Source organism: Trichechus manatus, unplaced genomic scaffold (assembly GCF_000243295.1).
Source record: "Trichechus manatus latirostris isolate Lorelei unplaced genomic scaffold, TriManLat1.0 scaffold00006, whole genome shotgun sequence".
Classification (NCBI taxonomy): domain Eukaryota; kingdom Metazoa; phylum Chordata; class Mammalia; order Sirenia; family Trichechidae; genus Trichechus; species Trichechus manatus.
The window spans coordinates 31,574,532-31,599,429 of NW_004443942.1; the positions used below are offsets into that span (position 1 = coordinate 31,574,532).

A 24,898-nucleotide genomic window follows, 5' to 3' on the forward strand; every position below is an offset into this window, starting at 1 on the left:
GTTTGTAATGCCAAGACTACAGCTTTACCACATCTGCGTTTGAATCTAAATGTTTGAATCTAAACGTTCAATCTACTTAATTATAAACTTCTTGAAGACAAGGACTATATCTAGGTATTCAGTAAATACTTGCTGAATTGAATTACTAAAGCCCAAATTCAATTCATAGTCAAGAGTCATTTGGATAACCTACCTTTATAATAACAAATAATATACCAAAGTCCATTGATAAGACTCATTTGGGAACCACAGAGATAAGAATGGTAGAGGAGGTAGCACAAATGGAAAGGAAGGTGCTCAGTGATTACTCTTTGCCTTCCCCACACACAAATAAACAACAAAATCTTACAAACACATTAACATTGTGAAAAATTTAGTTACCGAAAATCAGCACGACTAAAAAGTTGCTTCAAACAATGGAAACCAAAAAACCAAACCAGTTGCCGTTAAGTTGACTCTAACTAATGGCAACCCCATGTGTGCCAGAGTAGAAATGCGCTCCATAGTGTTTTCAGTGGCTGTTTTTTTTCTTCCCTGGAGCCTGCGGATGGACTCACAATGGGTGGAATATGCTTGAGATGCCTCAACAGATTTTTTTTTTTTTTTTTAAAAAAAGGACCTTCCTTCTATTCCTAACTTTGCTCCAGGCCCTTCGTCTATTTTGTTGCAGCTTACTCCTCAGAGAAAAATACACTAGCAGAGTATAAGAATTGTTGATGTTTGTCTATTACCTAGGGTACTTTGGGTGACTGTGACTAATACTAATGCCAAAGAAGAAAATACCATGCTTATTATTATTAAGAAAGATCAACTGTATACAAGAATAAATGAGAAAAAAAAATCATTAAGACAAATACAACCAAAACCCATATAAAGACCTCTTACCCCCTAAAACCAAATCTAATGTTGAATGCTGAGTGGAAGGTTAAATTGCAGAAACTGGACAGATATTTTAGCTTCTCAGGATGCACAATAAAATAATTCTCTCCAGACTTTCAATCTGAAAAGCAGGAGGAAAGAAAATCAAATAAAAAAGGCTGAATATTTCATATAATGTTTAATCAAAATATGGAAAATTATTTTTCTCCTTATGTCATTCTCCTGTCAGCCCGCAGAAGCTAATGATTATTCTTCTATTTGCGTTTTTTTACTTGTGAATTGATTATATGTATATATATTTTTTTCTGTCAGGTTAATGGCAGGGCGAGCAACTAAAGGAGCTTTTGAAAAATCTAACAAGCCTATCTGAAGCAGAAGTCCTTGGTGAGGCAGGCAGAGGAGGGTTTGATTTCAGAAAGTTCCTAATGCAGTAAATGACCTTGCTTCCCCATGCTTCCTTTGGATTGATGACTGGCTGGGAGGAGCTGATGGCCATTAACCCCCAACTGCTCATTAATCCTTAGGAAATGCCCTGTGCCAAGGTCATCATTGCCTTGATAGGATCAAAACAAACAAACAGTAACACCCAAAAGGCATATGGATTTTTGTAATGAGGAATGCAATTTAAATTGCCATGCGAGGAAATCTGCAGAGAATAAATACTATGAATAAAGAACCATTCAGATTTTAAATTCACTTTCCAATGTTTTACCAAGTACTTACTTTCCTGTTCATTATTAAACAGTACAAAGCTCTAATTTCCTAGACAGTAACCAAAACATATACATACATATATCCCTAGGCAAAGTACTAACGTTGTCTGGGACTAATTTTTATAATAGGGTGCTGAGAAAGAATCTTAAATAGTCATTTCAGCTCTAATATTATATATGATGCTAAGTATGCTCACCAACACTGTGTGATCTTTACCTACGAGGAAATTCCTTCAATTCAGTAACTTCCCATCTCTGATCATTTGAAACACTGTGCGGAGATAAGCCTAACACAAATGAGTCATAAACCTATGCCCAAGTGCTACCCTGAGTGAATGAGTGTGTGTGTGTTTGTGTGTGTGTATGTGATTGTGTAGATAATTATGCATTCTAGGTGTTCAGAGGGAACCCCTGAGGTTTGAACAGTCAGTGAAGGTTATATGAACGTGGGATCTAGGAAGATATGTGTATTTGTGTAAGTAAAGGGTCTAGCTTTTCAGGTGAGAGAAAAACATAAGTTTTCATTCCTTTAATACTATCCATTGGGAGCCTAAGTGTCGAGTAGGGTGCCCAGTGCTTGACACAGAGGCAAGTGTCTTCCCATCAAGAATCTCTCAGCATAGTGGGATTCACAGGCAAGAAAACAAGGAGCGAAAATATAGCGGAAAGTGCTGGAGAGGAATGCCCAGCGTGTTGTGGGAGCACACACTCACAGAATGAAAGAGAAAGAAGAATTTGTTGGAAGATAGGCATACTCAACAGCAACGGGCTTAGGTTTTTTAGGTTTACGCATGTACTGGGATGGAAATGCATGAGCATAGGGTAGAGAGAGGCATAAGCTGACTTCTGGTAGGACTATATACTCAGAAAGAGTGGGAGAGAAGGTAGGAAATGTAAAATAAGACCAGATTGTGAGAAATAGACAAAAGAGTTTAGATTCTATATTAAGTCAGAGGAGGGATGAAAGGGACTTGATTTTCTCTCTTTTTACTGAAAAGGAATTTGAAAATGAGACGGGTATTTAAGGAAAAGCAGGTTTGCCAAAATATGGATGATGGAAAGGAAAGCGTGAACCATTAGGCCAGAAGGTCTATTAAGAAATTATTTCAGTAACTGAGGTATGAAATAATAAGTACCTGGGGTAGGCTCTATTTTAGCTAAAATATATGTTGACATGACATCATGATTTTCACAGTATAGTTGGTCATTGATCTGTTCGGGGATCCTGATTCTGTAAGACTCCCTTTATACTTCACCAGCTCCCTTAATTCCTGATTCACCCATTGGCTGTTCTGACGTCTATGTATTTCGGACTCCCTGACATGGGAACAAGTTCTCCATAGCTAGTCCTGGCTGCCATTGAACATCTTGGAGCCAGTGCCTTCCAGTTTTTAGCATGGCTTATAGTTTAATAAATTCATCACAATGACCCACAAAAACCTGATAAGGAAACTCTCTTTAATTGAGTCTGTGTTTATGAGATCTGAGCAAGGGGAGGAAACAGAGTAGACTCTTTCTGTGATTTCCAGGCAACCTCATTTAATCAGAATACAGATAGCAGGGATGGCCTCCTAACTGGAACTGGAAACTGGTTTCAAGTAACCTCAACAATGTTAACATTGCATAATGAGGAAACCTGGGTGATGACATGTCAGATAACGGAAATTACTGGAATCAGTGATTTCTTTGTATCCCCCTAATGACCACAAAAGAAGGAATTATGCAGCAAATGTAGACACTTGGCACTCGGATTCTTATTTATTTATTTAAGGCAGTTCTCATTTTGCATGGTGCCATGTTAAACCATAGTTTGTGCATATCGGAACCAGGTACTCTTTTTGACACAGTTCCTTGATAACAGATTTGCTCTCGGTTACCATGGAAGCTTGCAAAATGGGGACTCCGTTCCAATATACACGAGCTTCAGTTAACACAGTACTGTGCAAAGCAAGAACTCCTGTATTTTCCTGTATTCATTTTGCCTATAGGGGAAAAATTCAGGAGTATACATGAAAAGCAATAAGAACCTGGGTGCCCACGAGACCTTAATTGGATAAGAAAGTAGAGAAGCCTATGTATCCCCCTATTTAACTGCTGGAGTCCCTGGGTAGTACAAACGGTTAATGCGCCTGACTGCTAACCAACAGGTTGTAAGTTCGAGTTCACCCAGAGGCACCTGGGAAGAAAGGCCTATTGATCTACTTCTGAAAAGTCAGTCATTGGAAACCCCATGGAGCACAGTTCTATTCTGACACACATGAGGTCACCATGAGTCTCAACCGACTTGATGCCAGTTGGTACTGGTATTTAACTTCCATTAGTTAACTACTTTGGCCTGGGTTTGGATGAAGAAAATTACTGCTTGGTTACTTCCCCTATCATCTGTTGTTATTCTCTAAAGGATGCATTTTAGAAAGAATAATCCAATGAAAAAGCACAAAACTGATAGGTTCAAATATGGATATAATAGATGCTGGATGATATTAATGCAAGTCACTTAAACTTTCTGTACTCTTCTGTAAAGTGAAGACAATGTGAGTCTTACCTAAGCCAAAAGGATACTGGAAAGATAAACTTTAATCCAAAGTGTGTGTCATAAACAGTGAAATTCATGTAAATTATAGTATGGTTGTCATTCTTATCCCTCCTCATCAATCTCATCCTTTAGGATGCAACTGACATGTGACGAGAACTGGAAGTGCTATGTAGATACAGGCAGAATACTTCATCAGTAGTTGGCAAACTATGGCCTGTCACTCATTTTTGCAAATAAAGTTTTACTGAAACACAACTATGTACATTTGTGTATATGTTATTTATGTCTGCTTCCACACTGAAGGGCAGAACTGAAGAGCTGCAACAAAGACTATGTGGCTCATAAAACCTAAAATATTTGCTATCTGGCCCTTTACAGAAAAAAGTTTGCCACACCTGCTCCAGAGTATAGAGGGAGACTCCTTTTTGATTTTCTGTTACCCACTCTCCTCAAACTAGATTATCCTGTGAAATACTTAGAGATGATAGTAGACCCCTTCAAAAACGGAGACAATTAAGTTCAGAGAGGCACATAAGTCAGTAATAAAACCACAATTCAACCCTAAGTTTTGACTACCAAAATGATCCACTAGGGTATTGGAGGAAATATTAAAATTTCCATTTATACTTAAATTTCTTCTAGGAAATAAGAAATAGATTAAGCTTTTCTAAGTTGGCAATGGTGCCAGGTGTCATAGAATCCTGGGCAAGAAAGAGAGTTCCATAACACAGAGGGGTTACATGTGACAACATTACTTGTTTATATGCTTTCAGCACATTGGGAGGTACTACTATTTTTGCATGCCAGTTAAGTGGCTTTAGAGATTTTATTAAGGAGACCAACATCCACCAGCTGCTCACCAAAAGATCAGTGGTTCCAACCCACCAGCCGCTCTTCAGGAGAAAAATGTGGCAGTCTCTTCTGTAAAGATTTTAGCCTTGGAAACCCTATGGGGCAGTTCTACTCTGTCCTACAGGGTCACTATGAGTTGGAATCCACTTGACAGCAATGGGTTTGGTTTGCTATTTTGGTTTAGGGATTATATTTGGCTTTAATGAAACTAACACTCACAAAATGGACAAGTGGCTTAAAATAATTCCTTCAAAGATACCACAGAATAGTAATAATGCAAACAAAAGCACGCATCAAGAAATTGGCAGAGCTAACATCTTGTTTCCTAGTAGGAATTCTCGCAGTAACAAAATGATTATATTTTAAAGAACTACTCATTCAGAATAATCCTATATACATGAGTGTGCATGTGCACGTGTGTATAGTAACAATCACCCTCTCCAGAAATCATATCTCAGGAATCTCTTGTCCTGACTCTACGCCCTACCTTTCCCACAGTAATAACAACTCTTCTGAATTCTCTAGGTGTCAACCAACATCTCTGTTATATATTGAATTATGTCCTCCCAAAATATGTGTTGGACTCCTAACCCCTATACTTATGAAAAGGAGCCTTGGTGGCGAAATGGTTAAGTGCTCAGCTGCTAATCGAAAAGTCAGTAGTTCAAACCCATCCAGTGGCTCTGCAGGAGAAAGACCTGGTGATCTGCTTCCATAAAGATTACAGCTTGGGAAATCCTATGGGGCAGTTCTACTCTGTCATATAGGGTCTCGATGAGTCAGAATTAACTTGATGGCACACAAATTCATATCTGTGGTTGTAATCCTGTCTGGGAAATAAAGTTTTCTTTGTTATGTTAATTAGATCATACCCAAGTAGGATGGGCTCTAAATCTAATCACTTCTGAGTTTTGAAAAGAGCAGATAAGACATAGAGGCATGTACACATAGGGTAAGACAAACACCATGTGAGAATTGCCAAATAACCAAGAACGCCTAAGGCTACCTGACAAATAAGGAATCTACATATTGGAGATTCTGATTTCCACTTTCTTCAGAACTGTGAGAAAATAAATTGCTGTTATTTTAAAGCCATCCACTTGTGGTATTTGTGTTACAGCAGCACTAAGTAACTAAGACAATTTCTGACTGATGTCTGGATTCTATTTTGAGTTGTTTCTCCTCAGTCTGTCTATCCCTTTTCTTTAACCAGCAACACTAAGGTATACTGCTTTGCAAAACCTGCCTCATCAATGGCTGGGTTTGAGAATTCCTGCAGTCCAGGAAGAAGGATCTGGAAACAGGCCTACAATAATAGTCTTTGCAGCTATACTCTACTTCCTTTTCTCCTCCCCTTCCAAAAGTTTCCTCCTCTCACTGTTCTTTGGAAAGATGTGCTAACAACTACTGGGTTTCAGCCTTAAAACTCATAAACATATGACTCAAATTAAGAATAACAGACTTGAGAATGGAATGATAAAAAGGACTTTAGACAAGTAGGTGATCCCTGGAGGCACAGTGGTTAAGAGCTTGGCTGCTATCCAAAAGATCAGCAGTTAGAATCCACTAGCTGTTCCTTAGAAACCCAATGGGGCAGTTCTACTCTGTCCTATAGGTTTGCTGTGGGTCAGAATCAACTTGATAATGGCAACAAGTTAGAGAACTAAGTAGACTCTTCGCTTCCTTATTCACCAGATCCGGTTTTTGTAATTGACGATTCTGAATCTCCTTTTTCCTAATCTGCAAAATGGGTGTGATATTCTCTGTCTTTCGTTTCTTATTCTTGTCAGGAAAACTTGACCTAGTTTATGCATTGTGAGATAATTTTAAACTGTAAGTATTGCATAGACTTTGGACATTCATCATTTTGTCTTTGAATACCTACTAAAAACAAAACAAATCGGAAAGGGGGACGGAGAAAGGGAGGAAAGAGAGTAGAAAACACAGCGATCTTTCTATGTGGCAGGCACTCAGAACCTTACAAAACACAATTTTGTTTAATCCTTGTGACAATCACAGGAAGTAAGAACAATTATCCCCGTTACACAGACAAGAAGCCAGGTACTCTGTTAGTTTGTTACTTACCCCAAAATGCACAATTAATAATTGAACCAGGTCTGTCTAAATCCACCCCATTTAATGACTGAACATAGGGATACATTTTCTACTAGCTGTAGAGTTTTAGGTAAGTGACTTACTCTTTCAGGGATTCATTCTCTTCACCTCTGAAGAGACGAAGGGAGGAACTATCACAGTGAGCTGACTACATTACCATATCTAATCCTACCAAACCCCATTACTTAGAAATAGTTGCATTCATTTCATCTTTGAGAAACCAAGACAGAGCACAGAAGCACTACTCAAGGCTTTTTAGCAAGCCTGTGGTAGAGCCTGAAATTGAACCGTCAGCTCCACATCCAATTCCTTCCAGCACACTGCCTCATAGTGACTTTTATGGGGCTAACTAAGACAACTTAGGGGACAGTGGTGGTTCAGAGGTAGAATTCTCAGCTTCCATGCAGGAGACCCAGGTTTGCTTCCCAGACAATGTTCCTCATGATCAGCCACTACTCATTTGTCAGTGGAGGCTAGTGTGTTGCTATGATACTGAACAGGTTTCAGTGGACCTTTCAGACAAAGATGGACTATGATAAAAGGCCTGGCAATATACTTCCAAAAATGAGCCGATTGTTTTGGGGGGCATCTGGGTGGACTGGCATAACACAGTTCATAAAGAAAATGTTCTACATCCCACTTGGTAAGTAGCGTCTGAGGTCTTCAAAGCTTGCAAGAGGCCAGCTATTGGCCCCATCCTATCCGGAGCAAGGGAGAATGAAGAAAACCAAAGACACTAGGAAAATATTAGCCCAAAGGACTAAAGGACCACATGAATGACAGACTCCACCAACCTGAGACCAGAAGAACTAGATGGCCCCTAGATACCACCAACAACCGCCCTGACAGGGATCACAACAGAGAGTCCCGGACAGAGTGGAAGAAAAATGTAGAAGGGAATTCAAATTCATGTAAAAAGAACAGATTTACTACTCTGACAGAGACTGGAGGAACCCCCCAAAAACTATGGCCCCCAGATACTCTACTAACCAAGAACTGAAATCATTCCCAAAGCTCACTTTTCAGACAAAGATTAGACAGGCCTATAAAACAAAAAATAACAGACGTGAGGAACGTGCTTCTTAGCACAATCAATATGAGACCAAATGGGCAGATCCAGTCCAAAAGCAGGAGGAGAAGGCAGGAAGGGACCAGGAACTGGATGGAGGAACGCACACAGGGAACCCGGGGTGGAAAGGGGCAGCATGCTGTCACACTATGGGGATTGCAACCAATGTCACGAAACAATATGTGTATAAGTTTTTGAATGAGAAAGTAGCTTGAGCTGTAAACTTTCACAGAAACACAATTAAAAAAAAAGAAAAGAAATTAGCCAATGAAAACCCTATGGATCACAATGGTCCAATCCACAATCCATCATGGAGATGATGCAAGACTGGGCAGCATTTTGTTCTGCTGTGCATTGTGCATGAGGTTGCCATGAGCCAGGGGCCAACTCCATAGCATCTAACAACAAGACAGACTTCATCAAAGTTGCCTAGCAAAATATCTGGCACACAGTAGGTTCTCAGTCTATCATAAGTTTTTTTCTTTCCTAAGTAAATTCTTCCTTCCTCTTGGAATATAATCAGCACAATAATTTTATGCTCCGTTTATAAGGCAGAAAATTAGGACTGAGGAGAAACGCCAGACCGGTAAGGTTCCTTCCTACCAACATGTGCCACTTGAGTAAACTTCATTCTCAATTCCTTTATTTTGGAAGAAAAACATTTCCAGCTAATAACACAATTACACTTAAGTATCAGGGCCCATTTTAGTATTATTACATTTGTTAAATCTAACTGAGTCCAAATGACTTCCTCATGGCTAATAAGAGAAAAGCGGGGAGGAGAGAGAAGAGGGGAAGATGACTGAGAGGGAGAGAGGTTTGAGAGGGTTGAAGGAAGAAAGATAGACACACACGCAGGGGGACAGAGAGAAAAACAGAGAGATAGCAATACCGTATATTGCCTCAAGTCCAGTAAATGTCAGTTAAACTTGCTGCTCACGGTTTCTATGGAAACCCCTTAAGTTAAGAGTGGAACGCAGACATTTTTTGGACTGCAATTCACAAGCTGTTTATTTAATTATGATGAAACATGAGACTGTTATGGACAATACTATTATCATACTGATAGCATTTAGGATTCAGCAAACAGGTACGGAAAAGTAAAGAGGTTTTTTTTTTTTTTTTTGAAAATTATTAGCTTCATGTGAATCGCATGCACATAAAATGCATCTTTTTGCAGGACTTCACACGTTATTTCCTTCAGGCCAACCCCAAATTAGTCAAATGACATTCGTTAAAAGGTAGTTCTTCAGAGGCCTCATGCCAATTAAACACCACCCCACACCCAGTGTACAAAACCAAGGTCACAGCATATATTCAGTTAAACCCAGGATAGCACCAAAGTGCAGCACAGCTGGAAAAGCAGCACTTTATTATTCCATAGATCATTTGTGAGCAATGAATAGGTCTCCGGTGTTTTTCTATTTTATAGACATTTGAATATAAAAATAAAGAAAATGGCTTCAGATTAGCTCTTGCCTTCCAAAATAAACAACTACTTTTAGGGTATTATTCCTGGTAGCCCAAAGAAAAATGACTGGAAATCTTCACTTTTCTATCTCTGATGGTTGGAAATCTTTTGCTCAACCTTAAATTTGGCCCCAGGGAACGATTATTTGATTGATGGGCTCATTCATACTCTTGTTCCTTCACAAAACAAACATGTTCTTTTCCACCTACTCTGTGTCAGGCCCTGTGCTAGGGATAGGGGAGGCAAGAAGATTAAGCCACAGTCCCTGCCTTGGTTATGGACTTTTTAGAAGGGAATGCATTAATTCTGATGAATATTTATGGAGGGTTAACTATGTCTCCTAGGCACTAGATTACATAAAAAATCTAGGATGCTGCCTTCAGGGAGATTATAATTTTATGGAGACAAAAAGATGCATACTCATAAATGATCAGAGCTAGGATCAGTGCCTCTGTCTACTGCCTCCTGATCTCTCTCTAGGTAGAAACATTACCCATGGATTCTATGCTACAGTAGAAGGCTGTTGTGGTGTTGTCGTTAGCTGCAGCAGAGTCGGCCCCTGAATCATAGCAACTCCTAAATCATGGTGACCCCCATCACATAGTGATCCCATACACAATGAAAGGAAAGGCTCATCCCTATAATGGGTTGCAGATTGGACCAATGTGATCCCTAGGGTTTTCATTGGCTGATTTTTGGTAGCAGATCACCAGGACTTTCTTCCTAGTTCGTCTTAGTCTGGAAGCTGTGATGAAACCTGTTCAGTATCATAGCAGCACCCAGGCCTCCACTGACAAACTGGCAGTGGCTGCATATGAGGACCACTGAACAAGAGCTGAACCCAGGTCTCCTGCATGGAAGGTGAGAATTCTACCACTGAACCACCAGTGCCTCTCTGCAAAAGGGAAAGGTGTTTATGTATGTGGTTGACTCAGACAGGGCGACTTCAGGAATATTTCCATAGGACACCCACATTTCCAGCTCTGTCCATAAACCATCAATGCTCTTATAACGTCTTTAGCCCATAAAATAAGACTGAAGGAAAAGGCACTCACGAGAGAAATGAATCACAAGGAGAGTCATTTCAGGAGTCAAGCTGGGAACACGAAGGCTGTTTCTAAACTGGCAAAGGGAAGTATACAAGAAATTTGCAAATATGACTCATTGGTTATGTCTTTTCAACTCTACTGCAGTTTTTTTGAAGTTCAGTGGTTTGCATTAGCTGGGCTTTCCCGAAGTTGCTCATGCTAGGAAGGTTGGTAGTTGCTGTTATTGAATTTGACAGTGTCTAACAAGCCACTTCACATTAGCTGCTGTTGTGGTGTTCAGCATATTGTGGGAAAAATTTAGCATGAATCATCACCCACCTAGCTCTCCAAGTGGTCACTATGCTGTAAATAGGCAACATGTTTGGCAATCTAAAAAAAAAAAAATCCATTAGAACAATTCAGCACATTTCTTGATCTGCTGCCACCACCACCACCACCACAGACACTATTGGTGACAGTATTTATTGAATTGCCACCGCATTTTAACAATGTCCTGGGCAGGAAGCCAAGGCAGCTATTTTAAACACTGGTCATTTTGAACAACACATTTTTTTCAATGCCAATAAAAAATATGCATGTGGAGTCAGAAGATCTGCCGTCTACACTTGGTTCTGATTTATCAGATGACCTTTAGCAAATCATGTCTTCTCTCTGATCCAGGTCCTGATCAGAATCACCTCATGATATTTCGGAAAAGATCAAAGGAGATCATGTATTTTGAAAACAGATAAAAACCAAAAAGCCAAACTCATCGACGTTGGGTCGATTCCAACTCATAGCGACCATGGAAGACAGAGTAGAACTGTCCCATAGGCTTTCCAAGGCTGTAAGTCTTTACAGAAGCAGACTGCCACATCTTTCTCCCACAGAGTAGCTGGTGGGTTCAAACTGCTGACCCTTCAGTTAGCAGTTGAGCACTTAACCACTGTGTCACCAGGGTTCCTTTGAAGAAAGATAGGAAATAGTTAAACAGAACACACTGCATTATTAAAGTCAAATGGGATATTAAGGGTGTGGCAGAGGCATATGCTACAAAATCCACTTGGGATTTTCCCCCACATCCAATGAGAAGAATGATATATAACCTCTTGTTCCCTCCTTCCTTCCCCACCCTTCCAAAAAAATCAAAACCATTGCTGTTGAATTGATTATAATTCAAAGAGACCCTACAGGACAGAGTAAAACTGTTCCCTCCCCATAGGGTTTCCAAGGAGCAACTGGTGGATTTGAACTGCCAGACCTTTTTGGTTAATAGGTGTAGCTCTTAACCATTGTTCCACCAGGGCTACTCCTCACCCTGATACATTAAAAACCAGGCTTTGAGATTGAGGGCCACACAGTGCTTGGAGCAAAGAGATGCTTAGACAGAACGCTGGCATTTTGCAAAGCATAATAAACTAAAGATTTTAATTCCAACAAATACAGATCTTTATAGCCAAAGCTTAGAAATACAGTTGATGCAGACTACAAATTAGACGAAACCCTGAGCAACTGCAAGTGGAAAGATCTCATGCAATTAGTAAACAAGATCAAGGACTGACATGGATATTGAAATCACTAAGAATTCTATCCGGAGTAGGATTGGAGAGAACATGGAGGCAGGTGTTAAAATCGTCAAGAAAGGAGAAAGGGTGAAGTGTGGGTCTGTGGTTGACTTCAACAGGGAGGTGTTTGCAGGTGGTATAGTCTAACGGTGTTAGCTTCAAAGCTGGGTCATTTACTTTTCTAGCTTGTTTTGCTTAGAACAGATAATGTAAGTAAAAGTGCTTCTCAAACTTCAAAGCAATAAACCACAAGGAAGTATTACTACATAAGTATTATTACATAAATGATATGTATTACATAATACATATTATATAAGTAATATGTATAATATAAATAATATCGTTATAAATTTACTATAGAGATGATCTGTGTATTTTCATTCATTCATTTAAAAAAAATGTGTTACAACCTTATAGAAAGCTCCCTCAAATCTCATGGTTTCAAGAAGTTAAAAAAAAAAAAATTGCTGTTGAGTCAATTCCGACTCATAGCGACCCAATAAGACAGAGTAGAATTGCCCCTTAGGGTTTCCAAGGAGCGACTGGTAGATTCAAACTGCCAACATTTTGGTTAACAGCCAAACTCTTAACCACTATGCCATCTATGCAACATGAGTTATAAGTTAATGTGCCTGGGATTTATAATAATATGAGAGCAAGGTAGTTTGTAATAATTTGTGTGTGTGTGTGTGTGTGTGTGTGTGTGTTGGGAGATTGGTAAAAAAGAAGTGAGAGAAGTGAAAACTTCTGTTTAATTAATAGTTAATTCTCAGTTCTCATCTTAGATAAAAATTAACAGCATTTGACATTAGTGACCAGTATTCCCATTCTGGAACACTTTCTTCCCTTGGCTCCTAGGAAACCACTCTCTCCATTCTCCTATCTCAGGACCACTTAACTCAACCTCAGTGGCTGGTTCTGTATTACCCCATGGCCATTAAACCTTGGTATGCCCCAAAGCTTAGTTTGTGAACTTCTTCTGTATCTATACTCACTCTCTAGGTGACTTCATTATTGCTTTAAACACTACTGAAGACTGCCAAGCATATATCTCCAACCAGAAATCCAGAATAGTATATGTAACTGCTTATTCAACACCTCCACTTAGAGGCAACACAAATTTATCGGTCCAAAATACAACTCTGGATTCCAACTCACACTTCATCTCTGGAACTATTCCAGAAAAAGACTTTTTCTAACAGTAATTTCATTCACTCATACATTCATTCATCCAAACCAAACTTTTAAACTCCTATCATGGCTAGGGGCCTTGGTGGTGGAGTGGATAAGCATTTGGCTGTTAACCAAAAGGTCGGCAGTTTGAATCCACCAGTCACTCCTTGGAAACTCTATAGGGCTGTTCTACTCTGTCCTATAGGGTCGTTATGAGTCGGAATCGACTCCACAGCAACAGGTTTATCATGGCTAAACAATGTTTCTGGCGCCATTCCCCTAGTAGCTTGGACCAAAAACTGTAAGTCACCTTGAGCCTTCTTTTATTGTCTTACACCCTATCACCACTACGCCCTGACACCTTTGTGCCCTATTACCTTTACACCTATCACCTATGCATCCACAAACCTGTATATCAAAATTCTGATAATTTCTCCAAACCTGCACTGCTATCCTCTAGTACAATCTTTCTCTCAATAAGATTGTTCTAATAGCCCAGTTCAATATCTGGTCTCTTTGCTTCTATTTTTGCAGTCTGTCTTCACTCTTTTTTCTCCACACAACGGAGGGATACTATCAAAATTAAAGTCAGATCTTAGTCTTCCATCTGCTCAAACTCAATGACTTCTCATGTCAATCAGAGTGATATTAAAGCCTCCCAGTGGCCTGAGAGGCTTTTTTATTTTTTTATTTTGCTTTGCAACCCTTCTATTTCTCTGATCTCATCCTCCTCCCACTCAGGGTCTGACTCACTCCACTCTGGTTCCTTGTTATTCGTCCAAGATACCCAGCACCCTAATTCTTCAGGGATTTTGCACTCACTGTTCCCATTCTAAGTAACGCCTTTCACCCAGACAGGTCTGCAGCTATGCATGTACTCCATAAGAATGGTGCCACTTTTCATCCAAATAGCTGCATGCTTTGCTTCTTTACTTCCTCCAGGGCTCTGCTAAAATGTCACCTCCTCAGAGAGGCCTTCACTGGCTATGCTCTACCCAATCACTTTCTATCCCCCTATTCTGTTTTGCTTGCCTGCATAGCACTTCTTACCACCAGAGATAATATACTTCTATTTATTATTTTCTGTCTCTTCCAATTAGTGTATTAGGTCCAAGGGCATGGGCTTTGTTTGATTTTTTCATTGATGAATCCAATCAATGAGTTGGATCCAATTTTACAGGTGGGGAAACTGAGGTCAGAGAGGCTGGATGACTCTCAGGAGGACTTCTCAGGAGAGAAAGAGGATTGCCCAGTGGGAAGCAGAGCATAAAGATGGAGATGAGAATTGTTCCTGGATTAGAGCATGCAATACGGCACAGAGGTTAAGTTGGTAAATTCTGTCATCAGTCATAGTAGTTCTCTTACTTGGGGCAAGTTTTATAATCTTTCTGGGTTTCAATGTCCTCGTCTATAAAAGGAGAGTAATAATAATAAAGTCAATGTCAGACGGTTGTTCTGAACATCAAATGAGTTGATGTCCATAAACCACGAAGCCTAGTGTAAGCTCTCCGATAGTGAGAATGATTGTTATTACCTCAGAGAGTTATTTCTTTGAATTTCCTGAATTTCTCTGAATTCTCCTTCATTAACAATGCTGAATATAACTGTCTACTATTAGCTGACCTTTCATTCGTTGTTTTTAAGCACTGCCCTAGTAATAGGAGGGCAGCTGAAAACTTCTCCACTGTCATGTAATGATTATTTGGGGCTGAATGTGGTTCTCATCCTAAAATGCATGATCATGCCTAGACATGGGAAAGTATAAATGAAAAAGCAATAGTCCATAGGGCTGATCCATCTTGATCTGTTACTTCTCATCATAAAATCTAGACTGGTAATAAGAAAGATGATAAAGAGGGTGCTACCTTTTTTTTATATCACATTTCAAAGTTTAAAAACAATTTTTTTTCTCATCTACATTATTACATTTGTCCCTCACAATTATGGGATGTAGGCAGAAGAGTTTTTTTTTTTTTTTCCATTTTGCATATGAGACAGTTAAAAGAGAGAGAGAAGTTAAATAATGTGATCTAGGCTAAAAAACTAATATGTGATATATCAGTCAAAGTTCTCCAGAGAAACAGAACCAATAGAATATAAATAGGAAAGCTATATATCTACATATATATATTTTTCTACCAATTCCTATGGAGTCAATTCCAATTCTTGGTGACTACACACACACGCACACACGCACACACATGTGCAAACACACACACAAATACTATATATATATTGAGAGATTTCATTCAAAAAATTGGCTCACACAATTGTGGAGGCTGGCAAATTCAAAATCTGTCGGGCAGGCCAGCAGCCTGGAAACTCTCAGACAAGAGTTGATGCTGTAGTTTTGAAGCAGAATGTCTTATTTCTCTTGGAAACCTCAGTTTTGCTTTTAAGACCTTTCAACCAATTGAATGAGACCCACCAACAATATCAAGAATAATCTCCTTAAAGTCAACTCATTATAGATGTTAACCACATCTACAAAATGCTTTCACAGCAATACCTAAATTAGTGTTTTATTGAATACTGAGTACTATTACTATATCCTAGCCAACCTGACACATAAACCTGAGTATCACATGTGAGAAGAGTTAATACCAGAAGTCAAATCTTTGGATCCCTAGGCTATTGCTCTGTCTATTACATGGTTCTCTAACATGAACATCTCCAGGAAGAGAAAATCCTTGGAAGATTCTCTAGAGCTGAAGGAACATGCTCCTGTGCACCTCTTTAACACAGTGTATTATCTCCATCGTGACAAGAACGAAAACAGCATTTATTGAGCAACTATCAAGTGTTGTGCTAATCATTCATATTGTGTTGCCTGCTCCCGTGCCTTTCTGCCTTGTTAGATCAAATGCCCCACTGGGACAGGCACTACTTTCCATTTTATGTAATCTTTCCAATGTCCAGTCCAGTGACTGCTGTGACATATGCGCTCAATACATGTTTCTTGAATAAGTGAGTGAAGTAGCTTATTTGGTTATACATAGAAAAACCAGCTGAAATTACATCCTTGGAACAGATTTATGGTGGGATAGTTGTACTTATCTAGTGGATTTGAACTATGCAGACAATCAGTATGATTTATTAGAGAGAACCTTATGAAATAGCTATTTCACAGGTCAAAAGCATTTGAATATCAATAATTTCTTATGGTTCAAAAGAACAGTTTCCAAAGAAAGATAGCAATCTTTTAAACGTGCAGTTTGCCAATCAAATTTCTGAGATTTATGGAAATCCTTTTCAGCTTACTTCTGGTTATATAAATTTTCATGAACCAATCAAGGGAACAAAATAGCCACCAACCTATTAACCCAGTATTTTTATTTCAATGAATACTTTTCTAATTTCAAAGTTCAATTTAGGGAAAGGGCATTTAAAAACTAAACCAAATTAAGTATATTCAGTCACTGAATTATAACCAAAACCAAACCCATTGTCATCAAGCCACTTCTGACTCATAGCAACCCTAGGGCAGAGTAGAACTGCCTCATAAGGTTTCCAAAGCTGTAATCTTTACAGAAGCAGACTGCCACATCTTTCTTCCGTGGAGCAGCTGGTGGGTTCGAATCGCCAACCTTTTGGTTAGCAGCTGAGTGCTTAACCACTGCACCAGCAGGGCTCCTACTGAGTTATAGAAGGGTTTTATCTATTGTTTACTTATATAAGGGTCCTCAAACATAGAGCAGAGAAGTCAACCACGAGCTCTGCCATAGTCTTAAAATCCAATGGTGCCAACATTTGTACATCATGGAAAGGTAAGATGTTCATGTTGTTTTCTGTAATGTTGTTGTTGGGTGCCGTCAATTTGATTCAAACTCAGAGTGACCCCATGTGATCTGCTCCTTTCTCACCTGACATTTCCAAAGAAAGAATTAACCACTAGCTATAGATTTTTTCTATAGCATTCTCTTAATTGTACTGCTTATCACACTGTATTTGTTACTTTATTTGTGATTCTTTTCCTACTTTTACAAGTTCCATGAGGACCAGGACCATATTCTATTAAGCAGTGTATTTTGCCCCTGCAGAGCACCATGAAGGGAATATACCAAAAAAATATTTTTTTAAATCAAAAGGAAGTCAGTATCTGGAGTATAAACAGAGATGAAATTTATATGCTGCTTAATCATCTTTTTGTCTGCTATTGGTAAACCAGTTTAACATAAGAGACCAAGGTCTGTTGGAGTAGGAGAAGATACATTCATTGATTTTAAAATAACTGACAGGTTGACCCCCTGCACTAACTGATCTAGTTCTCTGGTTTGAGAGGACTTTGTAAATGTGGCATTTATCTTCATGAGGGTAGTGATGAGGAATGGGTCCGCACTGCACATTTATGAGTGATTTATCCTATCTCTCCTCACAAGTGAAGATAAATGAAACAAAATATCATATACATACACTCACTCCTCACTTATTGGCATGATTAAGTTCCAAAGACCAGGTCGTTATGTGAAAATATGCATTATGTGAAAATGGAGGATGATTACATCAGATCACAAAATGGAGGATGGCTACATCATTACATAACTGCCAAATTAGATCATTACATTACTGCCAAATTATGTCATTACATAACTGCCAAATTACATCATTACATAACTACCAAACCACTGAGAATCACGGCCCAGCCGAGCTGACAAATAACCTTAACCATCGCAGCCAGTGTTACTCTCATCCCTCACCTCGGCGTTCATTACTGCCAGACACAGGTCGTTAATGAGCAAAGTATTTGGATAGTAGAATTGTTACTATTGTCTTAAATGCGAAATATTGGATAAAGAGATAGTTGATAAGTGTGTGTGTATATATGTGTGCGTGTGTGTATATATATATGTATATATATGTATATATATGTATATATACATATATATGTACATATATATACGTATATATGTATATATACATACAGCTATGTATGTATAAAACATACAGCTAACAATAAAAACAGAGAAGCTGTGGGAAAGTTAGAGGGGATGAAAAATACTGAAATAACTTCTATGAGGCCAGTTATACCTGGTAAGATAATAACTCAACAGACTTTATCGCTTGGAACTCTAAAATGGCTAAAGCCCTGAAACAGGGTTTCCATGTGTCTCTCTCATGTCATTATGCTAACGTTATGAAAGAGCCACAAACAGCCACTAAAAGGCCTGCATGGGAGCACTCTCTAAACTGTGTAAAATTCACTAAGATAATGGTTCTAGTAGAATGGCTTCTAAGACATTCCTAGTGGTCTGACATACAGTCCTCCTGGTTTACATTATTCTCAGATGATATTCATTATCCTCACATTATATCTATTCTTTAGTTTCTGATTTAGAGTAGGATATCAGTCACTAAGCTTCTTAAATTGATAGTAAGGTAGACATGGTACATAAATTCTAAATAATGGCATCATTAGGGATGATCTACCTGCATATCTTTAATAGCTAGATAATGTGGATACTCTGTGTCAGTCCACTGCTGAATGTGGCCTCTTCTAGATTGCAATGCTGTAGCAACATTGATAATATGTAGGATCATTGTAAGTTATTGTATTAAAACTTAAACCTAAGTTGAAGCTGGCCCTGTTGGTGAGGATCTAGTCCAGTAGATATAGTCCACCAGAAGATGGTTATGTCTAGATAATCAGAAAGCCAAGTTATCTCTTTGCCAAAAGAATTGTGAGTTGTAGTCTTTGTCCCAGGTTGCACATCCCTGACTTTTTCCCAATCATATTAGCCTTTCTCTCCATTTAATGGTGGATACTGGATCTCCATCTGCAGGCTAGTTCTAATCTCCAGAACACATCCTGGCTATCTTTTCTAGCCTAACTCTAGGAGTCAGCTTCATGTCATCATTGCTATGTTCCAATCGCTTATTGTCTATATTGTATACTACTTCTGGGAATATTGTTTCTGACTTGACTCTAAGATCACACCTCCATGTTTACTTCAGATCTATTGTAGGATTCTTGTCCTCTTCCTTGAGTGTAAGTCTTTGTCATTATAACATCAAATATCCTGGGCCCTCTATGACAAAGAACTTGGCTTATTCCTTTGATTTCTAGACCTACAAATTTACCACCCTAATCTTCTCCAGCATTGATAGCCTTTCTGTATGAACTCATTCAACATTAATTGAATACATACCATCTACCGGGTACTGTTTTAGACACTGGGGATTCCACAGTAAATAAGACAGAGAAAATTTCTCACTTCATAGAGCTTACCTTCTATGGTGTAGATAGATTTAAAAAAAAAAAAAGATCAGGTAGAGAAGAAAGATCAGGTAGAAATAAGTATCAAGATGAAAATAAAAGATTAATGAAGCAGAGAACAACTGAGGGGAAACTTCTGAAGAAGAGACATTTAGTTTCAAGTTTGAATGACAAGAAGGAACTCAGTCTTAAAAAGATCTAGGAAAAAATATATTCCAGGCTGAGAAAATAGCTAATGAAAGTGTTCAAAGTTTAAAGATGCATGTTTTACTAAAAGAACTGTAAGGAAAAATATATGCAAGTGTGATAGGAATAAAGTGGGCAAGCAGAAGAGTAAGAGATGTAGTTAGAGAGTTAGCCTTGTTATGTCAGGAAAACATTTTTTTTTTTTTGTATTTCTATATGCAAGCCCTTGGAGAATTTCATACTGGAAAATAATATAGTCTGGTGTAGATTTGAAAACTATCACCAGGCTATGTGTAAGAAGTTACTGAAGGGATCAAGAATAGATCAGTACTGGCTCAGTGGTTACGGACTCGGCTGCTAACCAAAAGTCAGCATCCACCAGTCACTCCTTGGAAACCTTTTTTGGGGCAGTTCTACTCTGTTCTATAGGATCACTATGAGTCTGAATTGATTTGACGGCAATGGGTTGGGTTTGGTTTGGTTTATAGGTGAGAGATGGCTTGATGGAGGTTAATTGCAGTAGAAATAGAGGGAAGTAGAAAATGAGGATTTGTTTTGGAGGTAGAGTCAAGAAGATTTGCTTATAGATTATATATGGGGGTGGCAGTAAAAGAAATCAAGGAATTGCCAGTTGCCACGTACCAGGGGAGGCATCCAAATATCTGCTACTGAATGCCCTCCTGCCATGTGCCATATGCCTAGAGGAGTACTTATGTTCAGTGATCACCTCCACCTCTCTAGCTGTTCTTAGACCTTTGAAAATATTATGCTGTCTGTTAGTGTAGCCCTTCTTCCAGTTCCTATGGCTGAGTTTGCCTCCTTTAACTTCACCCCAAGAGTCTGCCCTGTCCAGTGACCAATCTTACTTTAGAATGATGCTCTTCCAATTCTTTCCCATTCCAACACAGTTCCCTGGGCCATCTCAGCCAGGACCCAAGGGATGGACCTAAAGTGCTAGGTATTTCATTTTCTTCAGGTCAAAGTTATGGAAAATTCTCTGGTAATGTGTTGACAAAGATCCAGAGCTTAATTACACAAACCACCTCAGGAGTTTTCTTTTACCACGTACTTAAACCTCTGCAGAACTAGAGTTTCTAGATTGTCTTTCTACTTCAAGGACCTCTTCTGGATACCCAAAGAGATTTGCCTGATCAAAATAACACCAACTCCCATAGTTACATCTTTCAGAGAAATGGTTATTTCAAGTCAACTATAATTTTCTCTCTCTTGTTAATTTCAAATTCCGATAAAGCGGACTAGGCATTAAGGTGTTCCAGTGTAGTTCACTAAAGTAGAGGCAGGAGATGATAATGTACTATAGTGCATAAAGTGACATCCCATTGATGAAGGTGAAATATTCATACTGAGTAAGCCATTATATGGGAATGTGGCTGGCAGCCTATAATATACTCTTGGATTTTGTGGGGAGGAACAAGGTAGCATCAGCTCCTTGTCATGATTCCCTGGCATTAGGATGTTCCCCTATGAGCTGTTCCCAAAAGACACTCAAGGGAGACGGCACAGTATTTCTTCTGGTTTAGTGTCTGTCAAGCTTATTTTTGAATAAGCTCGATTTTTCAGAATGACGTCAACATCAAAAATTTCATTTATCCACAACTATATTTTTTATTTTTCAATTATGGTATGTAATTTGGTTTTTTGTCCCTTAAGAGAAAAGTAAATTTTAGGATTCCACCTTCCAAAACCAAAAGCCAAAGCCAGACCTGTTGCTGTCAAGTGGAATCTGACTCATAGTGACCCTATAGGACACAGTAGAACTGCCTCGTAGGGTTTCCAAGGAGCATCTGGTGGATTCAAACTGTCAAGTTTTTGGTTAGCAGCTGACCTCCTAACCACTGTCCTACCAGGGCTCCACACTCCAAAAGCAACAGTATTTAAACAGACCATTATCAGAGCCAGTTTAAAACATAGTTACCAAGAACATGCATTCTCTCTGGCATGTGACAGTTTGGGTAGGGTGAAGACGGGCTGCTGCTCTCTGGCTTTGGATTAGAACATCTGTGGACTTAAAAGATCTTTAATGCAATTCACGAAAGTGGCAATTTTGTAGAAATACAGGCCACCAACCTAATATCCATCAGCAAGTGGGAAAGTGTTCTAGATGTCCATGCTGAGATTTGGTTCTAATCCTTTTTTTTTTTTATTTTTTGAGTTTGTTTGAATGAAAGGCTGCTTTCTTCATCATGAAGTCCATATTAAGTCAATTGTGTGTTAAGAGTAAGAAAAGAGTACAAAAAAAAAAAAAAAAAAACCTTATCCTGGTTGATGCATATTCATCTATTCACTCATTCATTTATTTATTAACTAATTATTTTGTTATATTAAAATCACCTAAACCTTATTGAGGACGAAATGATTAAGTGGTAATTGGGCAGACAGTGGGGATGGGAGTGGATCTTAATTATACTACCCTACAAGAGAGTGATGAATAAGGAAAACTGAAGAATTGACACCTTTGAATTATGGTGCTGGCGAAGAATATTGAATATACCATGGACTGCCAAAAGAATGAACAAATCTGAAAGCTTGTTAGAAGTGAGGATGGCAAGACTTCATCTCTTGTACTTGGGACATGTTATCAGGAGGGGTCAGTCTCTGGTAGACTTTACGCTAGATAAAGTAGAGGGTCAGTGAAAAAGAGGAAAACCCTCAACAACATGGATTGACACAGTTCCTGCACCAAAAGTGTCAAATATAGCAATGATTGTGAGGATGGCACAGGACTGGACAGTGTTTTTCTGTTGTACAGAGGGTCGCTATGAGTTGGAACCAACTCGACAGCACTCAACAACAAGAGAGTGAAGCCCACATTTCTACCCAAAGGGAAAATTCCCTTGCAGTTGAAAATTTTGTCAATGATTTTCTCACACCCAATAGAATCTAAAATCCTTCTCCCATTGTTCCTACTTGCAGAATCCTGATCAGGACGTAAGTCTCAGATGTCACACAAAAAAAAAAAAAAAAAATTAAAATTGAAGGTGGAGAAGCCATTCTCAGGTTAATGAGCACAGAGCAGCAGGCATTTTTGAAGAGTTTATTTGGAGAAAGGAAACGTCTGCAGAAATCAAGTGATTAAGATGTGATACTCAAAGCGAACTCTGAGCGATCTCATTAGCACAGACTAAAAATAGTCTACAAATGTAATAAGAGCCTTGATACAAGGTCACAAACATCCCTGTGCAGGCCAGCTGTGTGGGACCCACAGCAGAGGAAGATGGGGGACCTGATTGGACCAGATCAGGAAATCTTCCCTAGAAGGGGCAACAGTTTCTTTCTAGTTCCTAATATTTCTCCAAATGAGTTTATGCATATTAAAAGGTATATATTTTTATTCTACAATGTAGATTCGACCATTTTCAATTAACTTGAACAGCTCTTGTACAAATATCACTTTCTTGCAGATCTTTTGCCATGACCTTCCATAAAAAGAACCCCTACCCACCTGCACATAGTCACTTTTATCCCTGAAATTACACTTATTTATTTCTTCTTTCTTTTTTTTTACTATATTTCTACCTTGAAAGGAATATAAATGCATGAGTGGAGGGATGATATACAGCTGGTTTGTTATTTTATTTCCAGAGCCTAGCATAATGTTTGGCATACAATTACCCATTGCCATTGCCAACAAGTAGATTCCGATTCATAGCAACCCTGTAGGACAGAGTAGAACAGCCCCATAGGGTTTCCAAGGCTATAAATCTTCACGGAGTGGCGGGTAGGCATGAACCACCAGCCTTTCAGTAGGCAGCTGAGCTCTTTAACCACTGCACCACTAGAGCTCCTCTTGGCACATAAGACACTTGAATACTTATTCAATGAATAAATGAATAACCATTTTTATGCCTTCATAAAATCACTAGCTAAACTAGACCTCTAAGTATTGTATGTCCAAGGTCCCAGGTCTTTTGCTCCAAATTATATGTCCTCATATCAATGGATTTGAAAATATTGCTCCATATTCTGTGATCTGCCTAGAGCTACAGATGAAGGCAAAGTAAGCTTTTTCCCTTTCTTCATTGGTTGACTTGCAATTCTAGAAATTGTTTCTGATGATGAGGAAGAGAAATAGAAAGCAGAGAAAAGAAGTTATTAATTTTTTCTTAACGTTTTGTCCCCTCGGATTAGCAAAACTGTGTGAAGATTCTGTCTTGGCCAAGAACTCAGTACTTTAAATATTCATGAATGAGTCCAAGTGGGCAATGAATGGATTGTATTCATAGTTCCGATGATTTTACTTCTTACTCATCGTTGTCATCTTTTTATTGTCTACAAAACTGGTTCAGGAGGAAAAAAAGAAAAAGAAAGAGTGATCATTATTAGATCCCAGAGGTCACTTCCAGTCCCAGTTTTGTTGTCTGCTCTCCCTGGACTCAGTCTGCTTGACCTTCATTAGCTTATAAGCGTCACAGCTGCAAACTCCCTTCACCTTTGCTTCGCTTTTGGTATTTTTCTTTGGTGGAAAGGTTAAAGCAAAACGGATTGTAATCATTTTTGTTACAGAATTAGAGAAAGACACAGTTGGAACAGACAGATAAAGAAATTGCTTCTTCCAACTTCAGGGTAAGATAGGGAGCAAGCGAACGCGTGTTTGAATATCTCTGACTTCTCTTGAAGGCTCAGACTTCTTACAACTATTACTAGGACTTAGCACGTTGCTCTGTAAGTATTCTTCTGCCTGTGTAACTATTTGCTGTCGAGTTGACTTTAACTTATGGTGACCTCACGTGTGTCAAAGTAGAACTGTGCTCCATAGGGTTCTCAATGGCTGATCTTTTGGAAGGAGATCACCAGTCCTCTCTTCCAAGGAGACTCTGGGTCGACTAGAAACTCCAACCTTTCAGTTAGCAACTGAGCTAGTTAACCATTTGTACCACCCAGGGCTTCTGCCATCTTTGTAGGTGTAAGTTCTTGTGGTTGTTTCCTTGTTTTGTTGATGTGTTTATTATGGTCAAGTACTATAACATACTCTTTACTAAACGTATGTCATTCACATCCACTTCAAAACAAGGAAACAGTGACTCATTAAGGTGAAGTTAAGTGACTCATTAAGGTGAAGTTAAGTAACTCAGTCAA

At 38.9% G+C, this 24,898-nt stretch overlaps 1 protein-coding gene across 2 annotated transcripts in view; it reads right to left on the bottom strand.

Annotated features, from left to right (window-relative positions):
- LRRC4C (leucine rich repeat containing 4C) overlaps window positions 1-24,898 on the bottom strand; it is a 189,249-nt gene that overhangs the window by 19,352 nt on the left and 144,999 nt on the right. The window contains exon 2 of one of the 2 annotated variants that reach the window (XM_004369811.2): window positions 11,003-11,053. The exons of the other annotated variant lie outside the window; for it this stretch is intronic. The gene's annotated coding sequence lies outside the window, so the exon portion shown is untranslated. The remainder of the gene's footprint in view (window positions 1-11,002; window positions 11,054-24,898) is intronic. 2 annotated transcript variants of the gene reach the window in all.